The sequence below is a fragment of the Pteronotus mesoamericanus genome, unplaced genomic scaffold (genome assembly GCF_021234165.1).
Source record: "Pteronotus mesoamericanus isolate MK-2021 breed Mesoamerican mustached bat unplaced genomic scaffold, CSHL_Meso_final contig_130, whole genome shotgun sequence".
Classification (NCBI taxonomy): domain Eukaryota; kingdom Metazoa; phylum Chordata; class Mammalia; order Chiroptera; family Mormoopidae; genus Pteronotus; species Pteronotus mesoamericanus.
In genome coordinates this window covers 31,898,738-31,904,204 of record NW_026555060.1, presented here as the reverse complement: position 1 = coordinate 31,904,204, position 5,467 = coordinate 31,898,738, and the positions used below count along the sequence as shown (strand labels likewise).

Sequence of the window (5,467 nt, the reverse complement as noted above, 5' to 3'; positions counted from 1 at the left end):
TTATTTTAAATTCTTGGCCAACGGTTAGCTGATGCTGGAACTCCTTTGAGTCTAACACAAATCCTTTGATCACTCAGAGGCCCACCTACTCAAATTGTTGTTCACCTTCTCTTTGTTCTTCTCCCCCATGGTCAACTATAACACCCCAAGAATAGCCTTGGGGCAGGACATACAATATCCTTGATTGCATGTACCACATAGTGACACAAGGTGAATGTCAAGATGATTATAGGTATAAAAGTTTAAAAAAGAAAACTAACTTCCAATCAAAGCAAAATGAAAGTCCTTATAGATTTTCTTTTTAAGTAATATTAACATAATTTTTTGGATTATTTTATTTTTAGAAAATATTAAAATGAGAAAATATCTGTAAGTGTCTATTAAAGAATTTTTTTTGAAGATTCTGATGTTAGCTGCTGAATTTATAGCCCTGGTGATGGCTAAGGTATGTTTCAGGAGGGGCAATTTAATATCTAACAGTACTTTTAATTTGTTATCAAACAGTATTTTTTGTTGGAGAATTAACAGATTGCAGAATATGACAAGAGTTTTATCTCAGAAATATGTCACATATATCCAATTTCTGCCTTTTTAATTGTGACTTTAAAAGTGGCTAATTACTCATATTACCCTAATGAAGAAAACACTTTTCACATAAGCATATGTTATATAATAATATTACGAACATGAATAAGGAAAGAATCTTTACAATATCAAAAGAAATTTATCATTGAGTTTCTCTTCATTATTTAACTACAGAATATCCATTGATTGTCAATTAGGTATAGGGAATTTACTAACTACTGCCTGAAAAATCGAGTAAAATAAAGACACAGTTTCTGTATAAAGAGAGCTTAAGAGCTTATTAAAGTATATGAAACATGTAAATGGACAAAAATAATTAGACTAAAAATAGGATGTGCTAATTGCCATAAATAAGGTGTACTTGCAGTATTGGTAAAATTTTCGGAAAAGATTTTCAATTCAAAGAAAATTGTGATATTAAACATGCATATTTTAATCCTTTACCCTACCACTTAAAAAATAATAAAAGGAGAGGTTATTTAAAAATAGATACGTTAAAATTAAGTATTTAAAAATATTCAAATGAGGGGAACAAAAGCAAGGATATTACTCTGCCCAACCTGCCATAAGGGAACAGCACATGCTGGGGGCTGAAACAAGAGGCATTTGTTTATTCACAGTTCTGGAGACTAGAAGTCCAAGGTCAAGAGGCCAGCAAATTCTGTTTTTTGTGAGATATCTTTCAGGCTTGCAGGCGGCTTCCATCTTATTTTGTGCTCACATGACTCTTCTCTGGGTACACAGAAAAGAGAGGAAGCTCACAACCTGGTGTTTCTTCTCATAAGGACAATAATCCTATTGGATCAGGACCCCATCCTTATGACTCATTTACCTTAATATATATATCATCCTAGAAAAGACAAAATTAGAGGGACAAATGGGCAGAGGTTTGATTACAAATGTTACTATTAGGTGGTTTTTCTGGGACGTGAGGAACTCTTCTATACCTTGATTATGGTGATGATTACACAACTCTATACATTTGTCAAAAATTATAAAACTATACAGAAAAGAAGAGTGTGATATTGTCTGCATGAGGAGAGGGGAGAGTGGCCGCTACCACTGCCGCTTGCACCACAGGGATCAAACCTGCAACCTTGGAATATGGAGACGATGCCCTAACCAACTGAGCTACCCGGCCAGGGCCAGTTTTGAAGAAAAGCCATCTGAAACAAAATCTTACACCCCTCAACCCCAGCTGCCTCTGAACACGGTGACTGCCAGATCTCCAAACACCAAGTTCAGCTTTGTTCACCCACCTGTCTGACATGTCGGGACCCATGCCAAGCAGGGTTTACACAGATGCTAATATGCACAGACCCCAGGAATACTGGGCTTATGAGCCACATGTGGTGGAATGGGGAAATCAAGATGACTACCAGCTGGTTCAAAAATTAGGTTGGGGTAAATATAGTGAAGTATCTGAAGCCATCAACATCACAAATAATGAAAAAGTTGTTAAAATTCTCAAGCGAGTAAAAAAGAAGAAAATCAAGTGTGAAATAAAGATTTTGGAGAATTTGCAAGGCAGTCCCAACATCATCACACTGGCAGACATTGTAAAAGACCCTGTGTCACGAACCCCTGCCTTGGTTTTTGAACACGTAAACAACACAGACTGCAAACAATTATACCAGATGTTAACCGACTATGATATTTGATTTTACATGTATGAGATTCTAGAGGCCCTGGATTGTCGTCATAGCATGGGTATTATGCACAGAGATGTGACGCTCCATAATGTCAGGATTGATCATGAGCATAGAAAGCTACAGCTAATAGACTGGGGGTTAGCTGAGTTTTTACCACCCTGGCCAATAATATAATGTCCGAGTTGCTTCTCGATACTTCAAAGGTCCTGAGCTACTTGTAGACTCTCAGATGTACAATTATAGTTTGGATATGTGGAGCTTGGGTTGTATGCTGGCAAGTATGATTTTCCGGAAGGAGCCATTTTTCCATGGACATGACAATTATGATCAGTTGGTGAGGACAGCCAAGGTACTGGGGAGAGAAGATTATATGACTATATTGACAAATACAACATTGAATTAGATCCATATTTCAATGATATCTTGGGCAGACACTCCCCAAAGCAACGGGAATGCTTTGTCCATAGTGAAAACCAGCACCTTGTCAGACCTGAGGCCTTGGATTTCCTGGACAAGCTGCTGCAATTACAATCACCAGTCATGGCTCACTGAAACCATGGAGCACCCCTATTTCTACACTGTTGTTAAAGGCCAGGCTCGAATGGGCTCAACTAGCATGCCAGGAGGCAGTACGCCTGTCAGCAGCACCAATATGATGTCAGGGATTTCTTCAGTGCCAACGCCTTCACCCCTCAGACATCTGGCAGGCTCACCAGTGATTGCTGCTGCCAACCCCCTCGGGATGCCTGTCCCAGCTGCCACTGGCGCCCAGTAGTAATGATCCCTTATGTCTCCTGATGCCTGAGCCGAGGTGGAGGAGTCCACTCTCTCCTTGATGCAACTTGCACCTGGCAGGGAGAGGTGTAATACTTAAGAAGTACCATGTCTGAACCATTGCTTGTGGAATTATAGTAGTTGTCATTAAAAAAAAAATTATAATAGGCTGATTTTCTTTTTTTCTTTCTTTTTTTTTAACGTGAACTTTTCATAACTCAGGGGATTCCCTGAAAAATGGCCTGAAGGTGGAATATTTCACAGACAAATTATTTTCTCCCCTTCCAAATTCAGTTTCTCATCACTGAAAAACAAAGATAAACCAGCGTCAATTCCAGCTTCTGCAGTTGGGAGGAGATTTTTTTCCCATGCCCACTATTGTTTCCCCACCATCCCACACTTTGGGGGTTTTGTATCTCATTTTGTTTTTCAGAGATTACAAAAATGCAGCCTCTTCAAGGGAAGTAGGAGGGAAGCGGGACCCAACTATAAAAAGCAGCATCCTGCTAGTCGTTCACATCACCTAACTCCAAAAGTGCTTCAGTGGGGTTATCCTGGTGAATCTAGTGGAAATATGTCTTAATAGTTACATTGAAATGATGAAAAATAACCCCAAGTCCTGAAAATTTCTATTCAGTATGAATCATGTCTTATTGACCTGACCCTAAATCTAACTCACTTATAAGCTTAGTTTCAGTTTAGTTTAAAACTTGAAAAGCCTTCCCTTCCAGGCTCTTTACCTTGGTCCTCTCCCCTTTTATCTCCCAACATGTAACTGGTAAGAGGGAGAAGGCAAAATCTTTTTCAGTTTTCTTTGACTTGGCCATTTTGAATACTGGGTAAAACTTACTACTTTTTACAAAAAAAAATTGTTTATATGGGTTTCATGCTAACAATGCTTTAAGAGCTAATGGGGGATGTGGTCACACTGTTTCATTTTAAGCTTTCTACCTTCTTTTCCTCCTACTTACCCCTATCCTCAAAAAAGAAAAAGAGAGAGAGAGAGAACAGAAAAAGAAGGGTGTATTTTTACTGAATATAACTTTAAAATTACATTAAAAATAATATAAAGTACTTAAAAATTCTTTTACCTAAAGTAATTCAAGAAAAAATCTAACTTTCATCATGATAGACATTCGTCCATTCAAATACCATTTTCACAATTATTTTTAATGAGCTCTCTCAGGGAAAAAAGATTCATTCACTTTGAAAGATTCTTTAAAGATAAATAATACGTAAAAACAACTCATTTAAATCAGTTCATGTCTGAAAAAACTCTGACCAAGTTATGCATTCTGTATATTTTACCATATTTTTATCCATCTATATATTCAGGTTTCCATTTTGAAATACCTGAGTCAATAGAAGTGCAGAATTATATCTCATTCTAATTGAAAGTTTGAATATGTAACTAAGTCATGAATTTTGAAGCACCTCCAAAAAAGGGACATTTAATTGCCCACTCTAAATGATCTCTAGAATCAACTCCATCTTCTTTGAATGGGTTTCATATTAATAGTTCACTTCTATAACCATTTGAAATTTTTATTTTGTTGCCCAAATGCCTATGAAGTGCTTCTGGCCTTTAAATCAGGACCAAGCCCATCAAATAGCTTACACCTGAGAGCTTCTGAGGTGAGGATGAATGGAAAAAGAAAGGCTCTCACTCGGGACTGTATTACAGCCCATTTCTCAGACAGGCAGATTGATCTACCAGCTGCTTTAACTGAGTACGTCTGAGAAGTAACAAGTGGCTATTTTGTATGCAAATCCCACATAGAGTTAAGGACAATGGTATTTGTGTGCCCCTTCAAATATTTTTCTATTTATCTTCCTCGTGAACTGCTTCAATAAATTTCCTGTATTTATATTTGCTAGTTGCCTTGCCTGGATTTCAGGAGTACTCAGCCACCTGCTACAGCCCCTCAAAGGCTATGGTTAATGTAGCATGACCTACCGCAAGCTTACTTCCAGGTTAGTCTGGGTTCCAAAATGTAATAGACTATTATTATCATTGTATTAGCAGAACCTTTAGTAAAATCAGAAGATTGTAGGAACTCAGAAATTTAGGATTAATCATTAAAACAGGAAAGGGAGAAAACCATCGCTGAGTGGTTTTATAAGAGTTCATCTGAACAGTTCCTTATTATTTCCTTGTCCCTGTTAAATCATCTCTGATGATTCAAGTTCGACATTAAAGTTTTGCATAGCTCTTGTTCCATTCAGAATGGCCATATAACGTTGGTATAAAATCGCCATAAGCAGTATGCAGTAATACACATATCTATATGTACAGTAAGTTGAAGAATACATGTAGATGCTGTCAAGCAGCCTGTAAATAGATTAAGGGTATTTACTTTCCAGAGAATTGGAGGAGGCACAACTATACACATTGATTCATAAACAGTATGTGAGGCTGAGTTAAAATTGTCTTCTGTCAATAGCAGATCCTTCTT

The 5,467-nt window shown here is 37.4% G+C and overlaps 1 pseudogene; it reads left to right on the top strand.

Moving 5' to 3' along the window:
* Positions 1–1,853: 1,853 nt before the first annotated feature.
* Positions 1,854–3,012, top strand: LOC129084649 (casein kinase II subunit alpha-like; annotated as a pseudogene).
* Positions 3,013–5,467: the final 2,455 nt, after the last annotated feature.